Source organism: Oncorhynchus keta, unplaced genomic scaffold (genome assembly GCF_023373465.1).
Source record: "Oncorhynchus keta strain PuntledgeMale-10-30-2019 unplaced genomic scaffold, Oket_V2 Un_scaffold_5444_pilon_pilon, whole genome shotgun sequence".
In the NCBI taxonomy this organism is placed as follows: Eukaryota; Metazoa; Chordata; class Actinopteri; order Salmoniformes; family Salmonidae; genus Oncorhynchus; species Oncorhynchus keta.
The window spans coordinates 1,118,223-1,140,636 of record NW_026290960.1 but is presented as its reverse complement, the minus strand read 5'-3'; the positions used below and the strand labels follow the sequence as shown (position 1 = coordinate 1,140,636).

General features: G+C 39.5%; 1 protein-coding gene and 1 long non-coding RNA gene across 56 annotated transcripts in view; one reads left to right on the top strand and one right to left on the bottom strand.

Annotated features, from left to right (window-relative positions):
• LOC118378325 (protein unc-13 homolog C-like) overlaps positions 1–22,414 on the top strand; it is a 290,696-nt gene that overhangs the window by 257,677 nt on the left and 10,605 nt on the right. The gene's annotated exons all lie outside the window — the stretch shown is intronic.
• LOC127929138 (uncharacterized) lies at positions 540–9,734 on the bottom strand. Of its 6 annotated transcripts, none has more exons than XR_008133344.1 (3): positions 9,659–9,734; positions 3,774–3,869; positions 540–554 (listed from the first exon to the last, which is right to left on the bottom strand). It is a non-coding gene; the product is annotated as an uncharacterized LOC127929138 (long non-coding RNA). The 6 variants fall into 6 exon arrangements; XR_008133346.1 differs by lacking the exon at positions 9,659–9,734 and adding an exon at positions 6,310–6,479; XR_008133348.1 differs by lacking the exon at positions 9,659–9,734 and adding an exon at positions 6,169–6,256.

Here is a 22,414-nt window from a genome sequence, read left to right as displayed (position 1 = left end):
AGGTTTAAACCTTATTTTACAGAACACTAGTCAGACAGAGACCAGCGGTTTAAACCTTATTTTACAGAACACTAGTCAGACAGAGACCAGAGACCAGTTTAAACCTTATTTTACAGAACACTAGTCAGACAGAGACCAGCGGTTTAAACCTTATTTTACAGAACACTAGTCAGACAGAGACCAGCGGTTTAAACCTTATTTTACAGAACACTAGTCAGACAGAGACCAGCGGTTTAAACCTTATTTTACAGAACACTAGTCAGACAGAGACCAGAGGTTTAAACCTTATTTTACAGAACACTAGTCAGACAGAGACCAGCGGTTTAAACCTTATTTTACAGAACACTAGTCAGACAGAGACCAGCGGTTTAAACCTTATTTTACAGAACACTAGTCAGACAGAGACCAGCGGTTTAAACCTTATTTTACAGAACACTAGTCAGACAGAGACCAGAGGTTTAAACCTTATTTTACAGAACACTAGTCAGACAGAGACCAGCGGTTTAAACCTTATTTTACAGAACACTAGTCAGACAGAGACCAGCGGTTTATACCTTATTTTACAGAACACTAGTCAGACAGAGACCAGAGGTTTAAACCTTATTTTACAGAACACTAGTCAGACAGAGACCAGCGGTTTAAACCTTATTTTACAGAACACTAGTCAGAGAGACCAGATTTTACAGAACACTAGTCAGACAGAGACCAGCGGTTTAAACCTTATTTTACAGAACACTAGTCAGACAGAGACCAGAGGTTTAAACCTTATTTTACAGAACACTAGTCAGACAGAGACCAGAGGTTTAAACCTTATTTTACAGAACACTAGTCAGTCAGAGACCAGCGGTTTAAACCTTATTTTACAGAACACTAGTCAGTCAGATTCAGAGACCAGCGGTTTAAACCTTATTTTACAGAACACTAGTCAGACAGAGACCAGAGGTTTAAACCTTATTTTACAGAACACTAGTCAGACAGAGACCAGCGGTTTAAACCTTATTTTACAGAACACTAGTCAGACAGAGACCAGAGGTTTAAACCTTATTTTACAGAACACTAGTCAGTCAGAGACCAGAGGTTTAAACCTTATTTTACAGAACACTAGTCAGACAGAGACCAGAGGTTTAAACCTTATTTTACAGAACACTAGTCAGACAGAGACCAGCGGTTTAAACCTTATTTTACAGAACACTAGTCAGACAGAGACCAGCGGTTTAAACCTTATTTTACAGAACACTAGTCAGACAGAGACCAGAGGTTTAAACCTTATTTTACAGAACACTAGTCAGACAGAGACCAGCGGTTTAAACCTTATTTTACAGAACACAGTCAGACAGAGACCAGCGGTTTAAACCTTATTTTACAGAACACTAGTCAGACAGAGACCAGCGGTTTAAACCTTATTTTACAGAACACTAGTCAGACAGAGACCAGCGGTTTAAACCTTATTTTACAGAACACTAGTCAGACAGAGACCAGAGGTTTAAACCTTATTTTACAGAACACTAGTCAGACAGAGACCAGAGGTTTAAACCTTATTTTACAGAACACTAGTCAGACAGAGACCAGAGGTTTAAACCTTATTTTACAGAACACTAGTCAGACAGAGACCAGCGGTTTAAACCTTATTTTACAGAACACTAGTCAGACAGAGACCAGCGGTTTAAACCTTATTTTACAGAACACTAGTCAGACAGAGACCAGCGGTTTAAACCTTATTTTACAGAACACTAGTCAGACAGAGACCAGCGGTTTAAACCTTATTTTACAGAACACTAGTCAGACAGAGACCAGCGGTTTAAACCTTATTTTACAGAACTAGTGAGACAGAGACCAGCGGTAGTCAGACAGAGACCAGCGGTTTAAACCTTATTTTACAGAACACTAGTCAGACAGAGACCAGCGGTTTAAACCTTATTTTACAGAACACTAGTCAGACAGAGACCAGCGGTTTAAACCTTATTTTACAGAACACTAGTCAGACAGAGACCAGCGGTTTAAACCTTATTTTACAGAACACTAGTCAGACAGAGACCAGCGGTTTAAACCTTATTTTACAGAACACTAGTCAGACAGAGACCAGCGGTTTAAACCTTATTTTACAGAACACTAGTCAGACAGAGACCAGACCAGGTTTAAACCTTATTTTACAGAACACTAGTCAGACAGAGACCAGCGGTTTAAACCTTATTTTACAGAACACTAGTCAGACAGAGACCAGCGAACACTAGTTTAAACCTTATTTTACAGAACACTAGTCAGACAGAGACCAGCGGTTTAAACCTTATTTTACAGAACACTAGTCAGACAGAGACCAGCGGTTTAAACCTTATTTTACAGAACACTAGTCAGACAGAGACCAGCGGTTTAAACCTTATTTTACAGAACACTAGTCAGTCAGAGACCAGCGGTTTAAACCTTATTTTACAGAACACTAGTCAGACAGAGACCAGCGGTTTAAACCTTATTTTACAGAACACTAGTCAGACAGAGACCAGAGGTTTAAACCTTATTTTACAGAACACTAGTCAGACAGAGACCAGCGGTTTAAACCTTATTTTACAGAACACTAGTCAGACAGAGACCAGAGGTTTAAACCTTATTTTACAGAACACTAGTCAGACAGAGACCAGAGGTTTAAACCTTATTTTACAGAACACTAGTCAGAGAGACAGAGACCAGCGGTTTAAACCTTATTTTACAGAACACTAGTCAGACAGAGACCAGTGGTTTAAACCTTATTTTACAGAACACTAGTCAGACAGAGACCAGCGGTTTAAACCTTATTTTACAGAACACTAGTCAGACAGAGACCAGCGGTTTAAACCTTATTTTACAGAACACTAGTCAGTCAGAGACCAGCGGTTTAAACCTTATTTTACAGAACACTAGTCAGACAGAGACCAGCGGTTTAAACCTTATTTTACAGAACACTAGTCAGACAGAGACCAGAGGTTTAAACCTTATTTTACAGAACACTAGTCAGACAGAGACCAGCGGTTTAAACCTTATTTTACAGAACACTAGTCAGACAGAGACCAGCGGTTTAAACCTTATTTTACAGAACACTAGTCAGTCAGATTCAGAGACCAGCGGTTTAAACCTTATTTTACAGAACACTAGTCAGACAGAGACCAGAGGTTTAAACCTTATTTTACAGAGCACTAGTCAGTCAGATTCAGAGACCAGCGGTTTAAACCTTATTTTACAGAACACTAGTCAGACAGAGACCAGAGGTTTAAACCTTATTTTACAGAACACTAGTCAGACAGAGACCAGCGGTTTAAACCTTATTTTACAGAACACTAGTCAGACAGAGACCAGAGGTTTAAACCTTATTTTACAGAACACTAGTCAGTCAGAGACCAGAGGTTTAAACCTTATTTTACAGAACACTAGTCAGACAGAGACCAGAGGTTTAAACCTTATTTTACAGAACACTAGTCAGACAGAGACCAGCGGTTTATACCTTATTTTACAGAACACTAGTCAGACAGAGACCAGCGGTTTAAACCTTATTTTACCAGCGGTTTAAACCTTATTTTACAGAACACTAGTCAGACAGAGACCAGCGGTTTAAACCTTATTTTACAGAACACTAGTCAGACAGAGACCAGCGGTTTAAACCTTATTTTACAGAACACTTTAGACACCAGCGGTTTATTTTTTTACAGAACACTAGTCAGACAGAGACCAGACCAGGGTTTAAACCTTATTTTACAGAACACTAGTCAGACAGAGACCAGCGGTTTACAGAGACCAGCGGTTTATACCTTATTTTACAGAACACTAGTCAGACAGAGACCAGCGGTTTATACCTTATTTTACAGAACACTAGTCAGACAGAGACAGAGACCAGCGGTTTAAACCTTATTTTACAGAACACTAGTCAGACAGAGACCAGAGGTTTATACCTTATTTTACAGAACACTAGTCAGACAGAGACCAGCGGTTTATACCTTATTTTACAGAACACTAGTCAGACAGAGACAGAGACCAGCGGTTTAAACCTTATTTTACAGAACACTAGTCAGACAGAGACCAGAGGTTTATACCTTATTTTACAGAACACTAGTCAGTTACCTTATTTTACAGAACACTAGTCAGACAGAGACCAGCGGTTTAAACCTTATTTTACAGAACACTAGTCAGACAGAGACCAGCGGTTTAAACCTTATTTTACAGAACACTAGTCAGACAGATTTAAACAGACCAGCGGTTTAAACCTTATTTTACAGAACACTAGTCAGACAGAGACCAGAGGTTTAAACCTTATTTTACAGAACACTAGTCAGACAGAGACCAGCGGTTTAAACCTTATTTTACAGAACACTAGTCAGACAGAGACCAGCGGTTTAAACCTTATTTTACAGAACACTAGTCAGACAGAGACCAGCGGTTTAAACCTTATTTTACAGAACACTAGTCAGACAGAGACCAGCGGTTTAAACCTTATTTTACAGAACACTAGTCAGACAGAGACCAGCGGTTTAAACCTTATTTTACAGAACACTAGTCAGACAGAGACCAGAACACTAGTCAGACAGAGACCAGCGGTTTAAACCTTATTTTACAGAACACTAGTCAGACAGAGACCAGCGGTTTAAACCTTATTTTACAGAACACTAGTCAGACAGAGACCAGCAGAACACTAGTCAGTTTAAACCTTATTTTACAGAACACTAGTCAGACAGAGACCAGAGGTTTAAACCTTATTTTACAGAACACTAGTCAGACAGAGACCAGCGGTTTAAACCTTATTTTACAGAACACTAGTCAGACAGAGACCAGCGGTTTAAACCTTATTTTACAGAACACTAGTCAGTCTAGTCAGAACACTAGTCAGACCAGACCAGAGGTTTAAACCTTATTTTACAGAACACTAGTCAGACAGAGACCAGCGGTTTAAACCTTATTTTACAGAACACTAGTCAGACAGAGACCAGAGGTTTAAACCTTATTTTACAGAACACTAGTCAGACAGAGACCAGAGGTTTAAACCTTATTTTACAGAACACTAGTCAGACAGAGACCAGAGGTTTAAACCTTATTTTACAGAACACTAGTCAGACAGAGACCAGCGGTTTAAACCTTATTTTACAGAACACTAGTCAGACAGAGACCAGCGGTTTAAACCTTATTTTACAGAACACTAGTCAGACAGAGACCAGCGGTTTAAACCTTATTTTACAGAACACTAGTCAGACAGAGACCAGGTAAACCTTATTTTACAGAACACTAGTCAGACAGAGACCAGAAACCTTATTTTACAGAACACTAGTCAGACAGAGACCAGCGGTTTAAACCTTATTTTACAGAACACTAGTCAGACAGAGACCAGCGGTTTAAACCTTATTTTACAGAACACTAGTCAGACAGAGACCAGCGGTTTAAACCTTATTTTACAGAACACTAGTCAGACAGAGACCAGCGGTTTAAACCTTATTTTACAGAACACTAGTCAGACAGAGACCAGCGGTTTAAACCTTATTTTACAGAACACTAGTCAGTCAGATTCAGAGACCAGCGGTTTAAACCTTATTTTACAGAACACTAGTCAGACAGAGACCAGAGGTTTAAACCTTATTTTACAGAACACTAGTCAGACAGAGACCAGCGGTTTAAACCTTATTTTACAGAACACTAGTCAGACAGAGACCAGAGGTTTAAACCTTATTTTACAGAACACTAGTCAGTCAGAGACCAGAGGTTTAAACCTTATTTTACAGAACACTAGTCAGACAGAGACCAGAGGTTTAAACCTTATTTTACAGAACACTAGTCAGACAGAGACCAGCGGTTTAAACCTTATTTTACAGAACACTAGTCAGACAGAGACCAGCGGTTTAAACCTTATTTTACAGAACACTAGTCAGACAGAGACCAGCGGTTTAAACCTTATTTTACAGAACACTAGTCAGACAGAGACCAGCGGTTTAAACCTTATTTTACAGAACACTAGTCAGACAGAGACCAGCGGTTTAAACCTTATTTTACAGAACACTAGTCAGACAGAGACCAGACCAGGTTTAAACCTTATTTTACAGAACACTAGTCAGACAGAGACCAGCGGTTTAAATTTTACAGAACACTTATTTTACAGAACACTAGTCAGACAGAGACCAGCGGTTTAAACCTTATTTTACAGAGAGACCCAGCGGTTTAAACCTTATTTTACAGAACACTAGTCAGACAGAGACAGAGACCAGAGGTTTAAACCTTATTTTACAGAACACTAGTCAGACAGAGACCAGCGGTTTAAACCTTATTTTACAGAACACTAGTCAGACAGAGACCAGCGGTTTAAACCTTATTTTACAGAACACTAGTCAGACAGAGACAGAGACCAGAGGTTTAAACCTTATTTTACAGAACACTAGTCAGACAGAGACCAGCGGTTTAAACCTTATTTTACAGAACACTAGTCAGACAGAGACCAGCGGTTTAAACCTTATTTTACAGAACACTAGTCAGACAGAGACAGAGACCAGCGGTTTAAACCTTATTTTACAGAACACTAGTCAGACAGAGACCAGCGGTTTAAACCTTATTTTACAGAACACTAGTCAGACAGAGACCAGACCAGAACACTAGTCAGTTTAAACCTTATTTTACAGAACACTAGTCAGACAGAGACCAGAGGTTTAAACCTTATTTTACAGAACACTAGTCAGACAGAGACCAGCGGTTTAAACCTTATTTTACAGAACACTAGTCAGACAGAGACCAGCGGTTTAAACCTTATTTTACAGAACACTAGTCAGACAGAGACCAGCAGCGGTTTAAACACTTATTTTACAGAACACTAGTTTAAACATTTTACAGAACACTAGTCAGACAGAGACCAGCGGTTTAAACCTTATTTTACAGAACACTAGTCAGACAGAGACCAGCGGTTTAAACCTTATTTTACAGAACACTAGTCAGACAGAGACCAGCGGTTTAAACCTTATTTTACAGAACACTAGTCAGACAGAGACCAGCGGTTTAAACCTTATTTTACAGAACACTAGTCAGACAGAGACCAGCGGTTTAAACCTTATTTTACAGAACACTAGTCAGACAGAGACCAGAAACCTTATTTTACAGAACACAGACAGAGACCAGGGTTTAAACCTTATTTTACAGAACACTAGTCAGACAGAGACCAGAGGTTTAAACCTTATTTTACAGAACACTAGTCAGACAGAGACCAGAGGTTTAAACCTTATTTTACAGAACACTAGTCAGACAGAGACCAGCGGTTTAAACCTTATTTTACAGAACACTAGTCAGACAGAGACAGAGACCAGCGGTTTAAACCTTATTTTACAGAACACTAGTCAGACAGAGACCAGCGGTTTAAACCTTATTTTACAGAACACTAGTCAGACAGAGACCAGCGGTTTAAACCTTATTTTACAGAACACTAGTCAGACAGAGACCAGCGGTTTAAACCTTATTTTACAGAACACTAGTCAGACAGAGACCAGCGGTTTAAACCTTATTTTACAGAACACTAGTCAGACAGAGACCAGCGGTTTAAAACTTATTTTACAGAACACTAGTCAGACAGAGACCAGAAACCTTATTTTACAGAACACTAGTCAGACAGAGACCAGCGGTTTAAACCTTATTTTACAGAACACTAGTCAGACAGAGACCAGCGGTTTAAACCTTATTTTACAGAACACTAGTCAGACAGAGACCAGCGGTTTAAACCTTATTTTACAGAACACTAGTCAGACAGAGACCAGCGGTTTAAACCTTATTTTACAGAACACTAGTCAGACAGAGACCAGCGGTTTAAACCTTATTTTACAGAACACTAGTCAGACAGAGACCAGCGGTTTAAACCTTATTTTACAGAACACTAGTCAGACAGAGACCAGCGGTTTAAACCTTATTTTACAGAACACTAGTCAGACAGAGACCAGAGGTTTAAACCTTATTTTACAGAACACTAGTCAGACAGAGACCAGAGGTTTAAACCTTATTTTACAGAACACTAGTCAGACAGAGACCAGAGGTTTAAACCTTATTTTACAGAACACTAGTCAGACAGAGACCAGCGGTTTAAACCTTATTTTACAGAACACTAGTCAGACAGAGACCAGAGGTTTAAACCTTATTTTACAGAACACTAGTCAGACAGAGACCAGAACACTAGGTTTAAACCTTATTTTACAGAACACTAGTCAGACAGAGACCAGAGGTTTAAACCTTATTTTACAGAACACTAGTCAGACAGAGACCAGCGGTTTAAACCTTATTTTACAGAACACTAGTCAGACAGAGACCAGCGGTTTAAACCTTATTTTACAGAACACTAGTCAGACAGAGACCAGCGGTTTAAACCTTATTTTACAGAACACTAGTCAGACAGAGACCAGCGGTTTAAACCTTATTTTACAGAACACTAGTCAGACAGAGACCAGCGGTTTAACCTTATTTTACAGAACACTAGTCAGACAGAGACCAGCGGTTTAAACCTTATTTTACAGAACACTAGTCAGACAGAGACCAGCGGTTTAAACCTTATTTTACAGAACACTAGTCAGAGAGACAGAGACCAGTTTAAACCTTATTTTACAGAACACTAGTCAGACAGAGACCAGAGGTTTAAACCTTATTTTACAGAACACTAGTCAGACAGAGACCAGCGGTTTAAACCTTATTTTACAGAACACTAGTCAGACAGAGACCAGAGGTTTAAACCTTATTTTACAGAACACTAGTCAGAGAGACCAGAGAAACCTTATTTTACAGAACACTAGTCAGACAGAGACCAGAGGTTTAAACCTTATTTTACAGAACACTAGTCAGACAGAGACCAGCGGTTTAAACCTTATTTTACAGAACACTAGTCAGACACAGAGACCAGACACTAGTCAGACAGAGACCAGCGGTTTAAACCTTATTTTACAGAACACTAGTCAGACAGAGACCAGAAACCTTATTTTACAGAACACTAGTCAGACAGAGACCAGCGGTTTAAACCTTATTTTACAGAACACTAGTCAGAGATTTACAGAGACCAGCGGTTTAAACCTTATTTTACAGAACACTAGTCAGACAGAGACCAGAGGTTTAAACCTTATTTTACAGAACACTAGTCAGACAGAGACCAGAGGTTTAGAACACTAGTCAGACAGAGACCAGCGGTTTAAACCTTATTTTACAGAACACTAGTCAGACAGATACAGAGACCAGCGGTTTAAACCTTATTTTACAGAACACTAGTCAGACAGAGACCAGCGGTTTAAACCTTATTTTACAGAACACTAGTCAGACAGATACAGAGACCAGCGGTTTAAACCTTATTTTACAGAACACTAGTCAGACAGAGACCAGAGGTTTAAACCTTATTTTACAGAACACTAGTCAGACAGAGACCAGAGGTTTAAACCTTATTTTACAGAACACTAGTCAGACAGAGACCAGAGGTTTAAACCTTATTTTACAGAACACTAGTCAGACAGAGACCAGCGGTTTAAACCTTATTTTACAGAACACTAGTCAGACAGAGACCAGCGGTTTAAACCTTATTTTACAGAACACTTTAAGACCAGCGGTTTATTTTTTACAGAACACTAGTCAGACAGAGACCAGCGGTTTAAACCTTATTTTACAGAACACTAGTCAGAACACTAGTCAGACAGAGACCAGCGGTTTAAACCTTATTTTACAGAACACTAGTCAGACAGAGACAGAGACCAGCGGTTTAAACCTTATTTTACAGAACACTAGTCAGACAGAGACCAGAGGTTTAAACCTTATTTTACAGAACACTAGTCAGACAGAGACCAGCGGTTTAAACCTTACCAGAACACTAGTTTTAAACCTTATTTTACAGAACACTAGTCAGACAGAGACCAGCGGTTTAAACCTTATTTTACAGAACACTAGTCAGACAGAGACCAGCGGTTTAAACCTTATTTTACAGAACACTAGTCAGACAGAGACCAGCGGTTTAAACCTTATTTTACAGAACACTAGTCAGACAGAGACCAGGAGTAGAAACCTTATTTTACAGAACACTAGTCAGACAGAGACCAGCGGTTTAAACCTTATTTTACAGAACACTAGTCAGACAGAGACCAGCGGTTTAAACCTTATTTTACAGAACACTAGTCAGACAGAGACCAGCGGTTTAAACCTTATTTTACAGAACACTAGTCAGACAGAGACAGAGACCAGCGGTTTAAACCTTATTTTACAGAACACTAGTCAGACAGAGACCAGCGGTTTAAACCTTATTTTACAGAACACTAGTCAGACAGAGACCAGCGGTTTAAACCTTATTTTACAGAACACTAGTCAGACAGAGACCAGAGGTTTAAACCTTATTTTACAGAACACTAGTCAGACAGAGACCAGCGGTTTAAACCTTATTTTACAGAACACTAGTCAGACAGAGACCAGCGGTTTAAACCTTATTTTACAGAACACTAGTCAGACAGATACAGAGACCTTATTTTACAGAGTCAGACAGAGACCAGCGGTTTAAACCTTATTTTACAGAACACTAGTCAGACAGAGACCAGCGGTTTAAACCTTATTTTACAGAACACTAGTCAGACAGAGACCAGCGGTTTAAACCTTATTTTACAGAACACTAGTCAGACAGAGACCAGCGGTTTAAACCTTATTTTACAGAACACTAGTCAGACAGAGACCAGAGGTTTAAACCTTATTTTACAGAACACTAGTCAGACAGAGACCAGCGGTTTAAACCTTATTTTACAGAACACTAGTCAGACAGAGACCAGCGGTTTAAACCTTATTTTACAGAACACTAGTCAGACAGAGACCAGCGGTTTAAACCTTATTTTACAGAACACTAGTCAGACAGAGACCAGAGGTTTAAACCTTATTTTACAGAACACTAGTCAGACAGAGACCAGAGGTTTAAACCTTATTTTACAGAACACTAGTCAGACAGAGACCAGAGGTTTAAACCTTATTTTACAGAACACTAGTCAGACAGAGACCAGAGGTTTAAACCTTATTTTACAGAACACTAGTCAGACAGAGACCAGCGGTTTAAACCTTATTTTACAGAACACTAGTCAGACAGAGACCAGCGGTTTAAACCTTATTTTACAGAACACTAGTCAGACAGATACAGAGACCAGCGGTTTAAACCTTATTTTACAGAACACTAGTCAGACAGAGACCAGCGGTTTAAACCTTATTTTACAGAACACTAGTCAGACAGAGACCAGCGGTTTAAACCTTATTTTACAGAACACTAGTCAGACAGAGACCAGCGGTTTAAACCTTATTTTACAGAACACTAGTCAGACAGAGACCAGCGGTTTAAACCTTATTTTACAGAACACTAGTCAGACAGAGACCAGCGGTTTAAACCTTATTTTACAGAACACTAGTCAGACAGAGACCAGCGGTTTAAACCTTATTTTACAGAACACTAGTCAGACAGAGACCAGCGGTTTAAACCTTATTTTACAGAACACTAGTCAGACAGAGACCAGCGGTTTAAACCTTATTTTACAGAACACTAGTCAGACAGAGACCAGAGGTTTAAACCTTATTTTACAGAACACTAGTCAGACAGAGACCAGCGGTTTAAACCTTATTTTACAGAACACTAGTCAGACAGAGACCAGAGGTTTAAACCTTATTTTACAGAACACTAGTCAGACAGAGACCAGAGGTTTAAACCTTATTTTACAGAACACTAGTCAGACAGAGACCAGACCAGCGGTTTAAACCTTATTTTACAGAACACTAGTCAGACAGAGACCAGCGGTTTAAACCTTATTTTACAGAACACTAGTCAGACAGAGACCAGCGGTTTAAACCTTATTTTACAGAACACTAGTCAGACAGAGACCAGCGGTTTAAACCTTATTTTACAGAACACTAGTCAGACAGAGACCAGCCAGGTTTAAACACTAGTCAGACAGAGACCAGCGGTTTAAACCTTATTTTACAGAACACTAGTCAGACAGAGACCAGAGACCAGTTTAAACCTTATTTTACAGAACACTAGTCAGACAGAGACCAGCGGTTTAAACCTTATTTTACAGAACACTAGTCAGACAGAGACCAGCGGTTTAAACCTTATTTTACAGAACACTAGTCAGACAGAGACCCAGCGGTTTAAACCTTATTTTACAGAACACTAGTCAGACAGAGACAGAGACCAGCGGTTTAAACCTTATTTTACAGAACACTAGTCAGACAGAGACCAGCGGTTTAAACCTTATTTTACAGAACACTAGTCAGACACTTTAAACCTTATTTTACAGAACACTAGTCAGACAGAGACCAGCGGTTTAAACCTTATTTTACAGAACACTAGTCAGACAGAGACCAGCGGTTTAAACCTTATTTTACAGAACACTAGTCAGACAGAGACCAGCGGTTTAAACCTTATTTTACAGAACACTAGTCAGACATTTTAAACAGAGACACTAGTCAGAGATACAGAGACCAGCGGTTTAAACCTTATTTTACAGAACACTAGTCAGACAGAGACCAGAGGTTTAAACCTTATTTTACAGAACACTAGTCAGAAGAGACCAGCGGTTTAAACCTTATTTTACAGAACACTAGTCAGACAGAGACCAGCGGTTTAAACCTTATTTTACAGAACACTAGTCAGACAGAGACCAGCGGTTTAAACCTTATTTTACAGAACACTAGTCAGACAGAGACCAGCGGTTTAAACCTTATTTTACAGAACACTAGTCAGACAGAGACCAGCGGTTTAAACCTTATTTTACAGAACACTAGTCAGACAGAGACCAGCGGTTTAAACCTTATTTTACAGAACACTAGTCAGACAGAGACCAGCGGTTTAAACCTTATTTTACAGAACACTAGTCAGACAGAGACCAGCGGTTTAAACCTTATTTTACAGAACACTAGTCAGACAGAGACCAGCGGTTTAAACCTTATTTTACAGAACACTAGTCAGACAGAGACCAGCGGTTTAAACCTTATTTTACAGAACACTAGTCAGACAGAGACCAGAGGTTTAAACCTTATTTTACAGAACACTAGTCAGACAGAGAAACCTTATTTTACCAGCGGTTTAAACCTTATTTTACAGAACACTAGTCAGTCAGATACAGAGACCAGCGGTTTAAACCTTATTTTACAGAACACTAGTCAGACAGAGACCAGAGGTTTAAACCTTATTTTACAGAACACTAGTCAGACAGAGACCAGCGGTTTAAACCTTATTTTAAGAACACTAGTCAGACAGAGACCAGAGGTTTAAACCTTATTTTACAGAACACTAGTCAGTCAGAGACCAGCGGTTTAAACCTTATTTTACAGAACACTAGTCAGACAGAGACCAGCGGTTTAAACCTTATTTTACAGAACACTAGTCAGACAGAGACCAGCGGTTTAAACCTTATTTTACAGAACACTAGTCAGACAGAGACCAGCGGTTTAAACCTTATTTTACAGAACACTAGTCAGACAGAGACCAGCGGTTTAAACCTTATTTTACAGAACACTAGTCAGACAGAGACCAGCGGTTTAAACCTTATTTTACAGAACACTAGTCAGACAGAGACCAGCGGTTTAAACCTTATTTTACAGAACACTAGTCAGACAGAGACCAGCGGTTTAAACCTTATTTTACAGAACACTAGTCAGACAGAGACCAGCGGTTTAAACCTTATTTTACAGAACACTAGTCAGACAGAGACCAGCGGTTTAAACCTTATTTTACAGAACACTAGTCAGACAGAGACCAGCGGTTTAAACCTTATTTTACAGAACACTAGTCAGACAGAGACCAGCGGTTTAAACCTTATTTTACAGAACACTAGTCAGACAGAGACCAGCGGTTTAAACCTTATTTTACAGAACACTAGTCAGACAGAGACCAGCGGTTTAAACCTTATTTTACAGAACACTAGTCAGACAGAGACCAGCGGTTTAAACCTTATTTTACAGAACACTAGTCAGACAGAGACCAGAGGTTTAAACCTTATTTTACAGAACACTAGTCAGACAGAGACCAGCGGTTTAAACCTTATTTTACAGAACACTAGTCAGACAGAGTACCAGCGGTTTACCTTATTTTACAGAACACTAGTCAGTTTAAACCTTATTTTACAGAACACTAGTCAGACAGAGACCAGAGGTTTAAACCTTATTTTACAGAACACTAGTCAGACAGAGACCAGCGGTTTAAACCTTATTTTACAGAACACTAGTCAGACAGAGACCAGCGGTTTAAACCTTATTTTACAGAACACTAGTCAGACAGAGACCAGCGGTTTAAACCTTATTTTACAGAACACTAGTCAGACAGAGACCAGCGGTTTAAACCTTATTTTACAGAACACTAGTCAGACAGAGACCAGACCGGTTTAAACCTTATTTTACAGAACACTAGTCAGACAGAGACCAGCGGTTTAAACCTTATTTTACAGAACACTAGTCAGACAGAGACCAGCGGTTTAAACCTTATTTTACAGAACACTAGTCAGACAGAGACCAGCGGTTTAAACCTTATTTTACAGAACACTAGTCAGACAGAGACCAGCGGTTTAAACCTTATTTTACAGAACACTAGTCAGACAGAGACCAGCGGTTTAAACCTTATTTTACAGAACACTAGTCAGACCTTATTTTACAGAACACTAGTCAGACAGAGACCAGCGGTTTAAACCTTATTTTACAGAACACTAGTCAGACAGAGACCAGCGGTTTAAACCTTATTTTACAGAACACTAGTCAGACAGAGACCAGCGGTTTAAACCTTATTTTACAGAACACTAGTCAGACAGAGACCAGCGGTTTAAACCTTATTTTACAGAACACTAGTCAGACAGAGACCAGAACACTAGGTTTAAACCTTATTTTACAGAACACTAGTCAGACAGAGACCAGCGGTTTAAACCTTATTTTACAGAACACTAGTCAGACAGAGACCAGCGGTTTAAACCTTATTTTACAGAACACTAGTCAGACAGAGACCAGCGGTTTAAACCTTATTTTACAGAACACTAGTCAGAGACAGAGACCAGCGGTTTAAACCTTATTTTACAGAACACTAGTCAGACAGAGACCAGCGGTTTAAACCTTATTTTACAGAACACTAGTCAGACAGAGACCAGCGGTTTAAACCTTATTTTACAGAACACTAGTCAGACAGAGACCAGCGGTTTAAACCTTATTTTACAGAACACTAGTCAGACAGAGACCAGCGGTTTAAACCTTATTTTACAGAACACTAGTCAGACAGAGACCAGCGGTTTAAACCTTATTTTACAGAACACTAGTCAGACAGAGACCAGCGGTTTAAACCTTATTTTACAGAACACTAGTCAGACAGAGACCAGCGGTTTAAACCTTATTTTACAGAACACTAGTCAGACAGAGACCAGAAACCTTATTTTACAGAACACTAGTCAGACAGAGACCAGCGGTTTAAACCTTATTTTACAGAACACTAGTCAGACAGAGACCAGCGGTTTAAACCTTATTTTACAGAACACTAGTCAGACAGAACACTAGTCAGAGACCAGCGGTTTAAACCTTATTTTACAGAACACTAGTCAGACAGAGACCAGCGGTTTAAACCTTATTTTACAGAACACTAGTCAGACAGAGACCAGCGGTTTAAACCTTATTTTACAGAACACTAGTCAGACAGAGACCAGCGGTTTAAACCTTATTTTACAGAACACTAGTCAGACAGAGACCAGAGGTTTAAACCTTATTTTACAGAACACTAGTCAGACAGAGACCAGAGGTTTAAACCTTATTTTACAGAACACTAGTCAGACAGAGACCAGCGGTTTAAACCTTATTTTACAGAACACTAGTCAGACAGAGACCAGCGGTTTAAACCTTATTTTACAGAACACTAGTCAGACAGAGACCAGCGGTTTAAACCTTATTTTACAGAACACTAGTCAGACAGAGACCAGCGGTTTAAACCTTATTTTACAGAACACTAGTCAGACAGAGACCAGCGGTTTAAACCTTATTTTACAGAACACTAGTCAGACAGAGACCAGCGGTTTAAACCTTATTTTACAGAACACTAGTCAGACAGAGACCAGAGGTTTAAACCTTATTTTACAGAACACTAGTCAGACAGAGACCAGCGGTTTAAACCTTATTTTACAGAACACTAGTCAGACAGAGACCAGCGGTTTAAACCTTATTTTACAGAACACTAGTCAGACAGAGACCAGCGGTTTAAACCTTATTTTACAGAACACTAGTCAGACAGAGACCAGCGGTTTAAACCTTATTTTACAGAACACTAGTCAGACAGAGACCAGCGGTTTAAACCTTATTTTACAGAACACTAGTCAGAACAGAGTCAGACAGAGACCAGCGGTTTAAACCTTATTTTACAGAACACTAGTCAGACAGAGACCAGCGGTTTAAACCTTATTTTACAGAACACTAGTCAGACAGAGACCAGCGGTTTAAACCTTATTTTACAGAACACTAGTCAGACAGAGACAGAGACCAGCGGTTTAAACCTTATTTTACAGAACACTAGTCAGACAGAGACCAGCGGTTTAAACCTTATTTTACAGAACACTAGTCAGACAGAGACCAGCGGTTTAAACCTTATTTTACAGAACACTAGTCAGACAGATACAGAGACCAGCGGTTTAAACCTTATTTTACAGAACACTAGTCAGACAGAGACCAGCGGTTTAAACCTTATTTTACAGAACACTAGTCAGACAGAGACCAGAGGTTTAAACCTTATTTTACAGAACACTAGTCAGACAGAGACCAGCGGTTTAAACCTTATTTTACAGAACACTAGTCAGACAGAGACCAGCGGTTTAAACCTTATTTTACAGAACACTAGTCAGACAGAGACCAGCGGTTTAAACCTTATTTTACAGAACACTAGTCAGACAGAGACCAGCGGTTTAAACCTTATTTTACAGAACACTAGTCAGACAGAGACCAGCGGTTTAAACCTTATTTTACAGAACACTAGTCAGACACTAGTCAGACAGAACACCAGACAGGTTTAAACCTTATTTTACAGAACACTAGTCAGACAGAGACCAGCGGTTTAAACCTTATTTTACAGAACACTAGTCAGACAGAGACCAGCGGTTTAAACCTTTTTACAGAACACTAGTCAGACAGAGACCAGCGGTTTAAACCTTATTTTACAGAACACTAGTCAGACAGAGACCAGCGGTTTAAACCTTATTTTACAGAACACTAGTCAGACAGAGACCAGCGGTTTAAACCTTATTTTACAGAACACTAGTCAGACAGAGACCAGCGGTTTAAACCTTATTTTACAGAACACTAGTCAGACAGAGACCAGCGGTTTAAACCTTATTTTACAGAACACTAGTCAGACAGAGACCAGAGACCAGCAGGTTTAAACCTTATTTTACAGAACACTAGTCAGACAGAGACCAGCGGTTTAAACCTTATTTTACAGAACACTAGTCAGACAGAGACCAGCGGTTTAAACCTTATTTTACAGAACACTAGTCAGACAGAGACCAGAGGTTTAAACCTTATTTTACAGAACACTAGTCAGACAGAGACCAGCGGTTTAAACCTTATTTTACAGAACACTAGTCAGACAGAGACCAGCGGTTTAAACCTTATTTTACAGAACACTAGTCAGACAGAGACCAGCGGTTTAAACCTTATTTTACAGAACACTAGTCAGACAGAGACCAGCGGTTTAAACCTTATTTTACAGAACACTAGTCAGACAGAGACCAGCGGTTTAAACCTTATTTTACAGAACACTAGTCAGACAGAGACCAGCGGTTTAAACCTTATTTTACAGAACACTAGTCAGACAGATACAGAGACCAGCGGTTTAAACCTTATTTTACAGAACACTAGTCAGACAGAGACCAGCTTTAAACCTTATTTTACAGAACACTAGTCAGACAGAGACCAGCGGTTTAAACCTTATTTTACAGAACACTAGTCAGAACACTAGTCAGACAGAGACCAGCGGTTTAAACCTTATTTTACAGAACACTAGTCAGACAGAGACCAGCGGTTTAAACCTTATTTTACAGAACACTAGTCAGACAGAGACCAGAGGTTTAAACCTTATTTTACAGAACACTAGTCAGACAGAGACCAGTCAGGTTTAAACCTTATTTTACAGAACACTAGTCAGACAGAGACCAGCGGTTTAAACCTTATTTTACAGAACACTAGTCAGACAGAGACCAGCGGTTTAAACCTTATTTTACAGAACACTAGTCAGACAGAGACCAGCGGTTTAAACCTTATTTTACAGAACACTAGTCAGACAGAGACCAGCGGTTTAAACCTTATTTTACAGAACACTAGTCAGACAGAGACCAGACCAGGTTTAAACCTTATTTTACAGAACACTAGTCAGACAGAGACCAGCGGTTTAAACCTTATTTTACAGAACACTAGTCAGACAGAGACCAGCGGTTTAAACCTTATTTTACAGAACACTAGTCAGACAGAGACCAGCAGGTTTAAACCTTATTTTACAGAACACTAGTCAGACAGAGACCAGCGGTTTAAACCTTATTTTACAGAACACTAGTCAGACAGAGACCAGCGGTTTAAACCTTATTTTACAGAACACTAGTCAGACAGAGACCAGCGGTTTAAACCTTATTTTACAGAACACTAGTCAGACAGAGACCAGCGGTTTAAACCTTATTTTACAGAACACTAGTCAGACAGAGACCAGCGGTTTAAACCTTATTTTACAGAACACTAGTCAGACAGAGACCAGCGGTTTAAACCTTATTTTACAGAACACTAGTCAGACAGAGACCAGCGGTTTAAACCTTATTTTACAGAACACTAGTCAGACAGAGACCAGCGGTTTAAACCTTATTTTACAGAACACTAGTCAGACAGAGAGACCAGCGGTTTAAACCTTATTTTACAGAACACTAGTCAGACAGAGACCAGCGGTTTAAACCTTATTTTACAGAACACTAGTCAGACAGAGACCAGCGGTTTAAACCTTATTTTACAGAACACTAGTCAGACAGAGACCAGCGGTTTAAACCTTATTTTACAGAACACTAGTCAGACAGAGACCAGCGGTTTAAACCTTATTTTACAGAACACTAGTCAGACAGAGACCAGCGGTTTAAACCTTATTTTACAGAACACTAGTCAGACAGAGACCAGCGGTTTAAACCTTATTTTACAGAACACTAGTCAGACAGAGACCAGCGGTTTAAACCTTATTTTACAGAACACTAGTCAGACAGAGACCAGCGGTTTAAACCTTATTTTACAGAACACTAGTCAGACAGAGACCAGCGGTTTAAACCTTATTTTACAGAACACTAGTCAGACAGAGACCAGCGGTTTAAACCTTATTTTACAGAACACTAGTCAGACAGAGACCAGCGGTTTAAACCTTATTTTACAGAACACTAGTCAGACAGAGACCAGCGGTTTAAACCTTATTTTACAGAACACTAGTCAGACAGAGACCAGCGGTTTAAACCTTATTTTACAGAACACTAGTCAGACAGAGACCAGCGGTTTAAACCTTATTTTACAGAACACTAGTCAGACAGATACAGAGACCAGCGGTTTAAACCTTATTTTACAGAACACTAGTCAGACAGATACAGAGACCAGCGGTTTAAACCTTATTTTACAGAACACTAGTCAGACAGAGACCAGCGGTTTAAACCTTATTTTACAGAACACTAGTCAGACAGAGACCAGCGGTTTAAACCTTATTTTACAGAACACTAGTCAGACAGAGACCAGCGGTTTAAACCTTATTTTACAGAACACTAGTCAGACAGAGACCAGCGGTTTAAACCTTATTTTACAGAACACTAGTCAGACAGAGACCAGCGGTTTAAACCTTATTTTACAGAACACTAGTCAGACAGAGACCAGCGGTTTAAACCTTATTTTACAGAACACTAGTCAGACAGAGACCAGCGGTTTAAACCTTATTTTACAGAACACTAGTCAGACAGAGACCAGCGGTTTAAACCTTATTTTACAGAACACTAGTCAGACAGAGACCAGCGGTTTAAACCTTATTTTACAGAACACTAGTCAGACAGAGACCAGCGGTTTAAACCTTATTTTACAGAACACTAGTCAGACAGAGACCAGCGGTTTAAACCTTATTTTACAGAACACTAGTCAGACAGAGACCAGCGGTTTAAACCTTATTTTACAGAACACTAGTCAGACAGATACAGAGACCAGCGGTTTAAACCTTATTTTACAGAACACTAGTCAGACAGAGACCAGCGGTTTAAACCTTATTTTACAGAACACTAGTCAGACAGAGACCAGCGGTTTAAACCTTATTTTACAGAACACTAGTCAGACAGAGACCAGAGGTTTAAACCTTATTTTACAGAACACTAGTCAGTCAGAGACCAGCGGTTTAAACCTTATTTTACAGAACACTAGTCAGACAGAGACCAGCGGTTTAAACCTTATTTTACAGAACACTAGTCAGACAGAGACCAGCGGTTTAAACCTTATTTTACAGAACACTAGTCAGACAGAGACCAGCGGTTTAAACCTTATTTTACAGAACACTAGTCAGACAGAGACCAGCGGTTTAAACCTTATTTTACAGAACACTAGTCAGACAGAGACCAGCGGTTTAAACCTTATTTTACAGAACACTACTAGTCAGACAGAGACCAGCGGTTTAAACCTTATTTTACAGAACACTAGTCAGACAGAGACCAGCGGTTTAAACCTTATTTTACAGAACACTAGTCAGACAGAGACCAGCGGTTTAAACCTTATTTTACAGAACACTAGTCAGACAGAGACAGGGAGCAGCGGTTTAAACCTTATTTTACAGAACACTAGTCAGACAGAGACCAGCGGTTTAAACCTTATTTTACAGAACACTAGTCAGACAGAGACCAGCGGTTTAAACCTTATTTTACAGAACACTAGTCAGACAGAGACCAGCGGTTTAAACCTTATTTTACAGAACACTAGTCAGACAGAGACCAGCGGTTTAAACCTTATTTTACAGAACACTAGTCAGACAGAGACCAGCGGTTTAAACCTTATTTTACAGAACACTAGTCAGACAGAGACCAGCGGTTTAAACCTTATTTTACAGAACACTAGTCAGACAGAGACCAGCGGTTTAAACCTTATTTTACAGAACACTAGTCAGACAGAGACCAGCGGTTTAAACCTTATTTTACAGAACACTAGTCAGACAGAGACCAGCGGTTTAAACCTTATTTTACAGAACACTAGTCAGACAGAGACCAGCGGTTTAAACCTTATTTTACAGAACACTAGTCAGACAGAGACCAGCGGTTTAAACCTTATTTTACAGAACACTAGTCAGACAGAGACCAGCGGTTTAAACCTTATTTTACAGAACACTAGTCAGACAGAGACCAGCGGTTTAAACCTTATTTTACAGAACACTAGTCAGACAGAGACCAGCGGTTTAAACCTTATTTTACAGAACACTAGTCAGACAGAGACCAGCGGTTTAAACCTTATTTTACAGAACACTAGTCAGACAGAGACCAGCGGTTTAAACCTTATTTTACAGAACACTAGTCAGACAGAGACCAGCGGTTTAAACCTTATTTTACAGAACACTAGTCAGACAGAGACCAGACCAGTTTAAACCTTATTTTACAGAACACTAGTCAGACAGAGACCAGCGGTTTAAACCTTATTTTACAGAACACTAGTCAGACAGATACAGAGACCAGCGGTTTAAACCTTATTTTACAGAACACTAGTCAGACAGAGACCAGACCTTATTTTACAGAACACTAGTCAGAGAGACCAGCGGTTTAAACATTATTTTACAGAACACTAGTCAGACAGAGACCAGCGGTTTAAACCTTATTTTACAGAACACTAGTCAGACAGAGACCAGCGGTTTAAACCTTATTTTACAGAACACTAGTCAGACAGAGACCAGCGGTTTAAACCTTATTTTACAGAACACTAGTCAGACAGAGACCAGCGGTTTAAACCTTATTTTACAGAACACTAGTCAGACAGATACAGAGACCAGCGGTTTAAACCTTATTTTACAGAACACTAGTCAGACAGAGACCAGCGGTTTAAACCTTATTTTACAGAACACTAGTCAGACAGAGACCAGCGGTTTAAACCTTATTTTACAGAACACTAGTCAGACAGAGACCAGCGGTTTAAACCTTATTTTACAGAACACTAGTCAGACAGAGACCAGCGGTTTAAACCTTATTTTACAGAACACTAGTCAGACAGAGACCAGCGGTTTAAACGGTTTAAACCTTATTTTACAGAACACTAGTCAGACAGAGACCAGCGGTTTAAACCTTATTTTACAGAACACTAGTCAGACAGAGACCAGCGGTTTAAACCTTATTTTACAGAACACTAGTCAGACAGAGACCAGCGGTTTAAACCTTATTTTACAGAACACTAGTCAGACAGAGACCAGCGGTTTAAA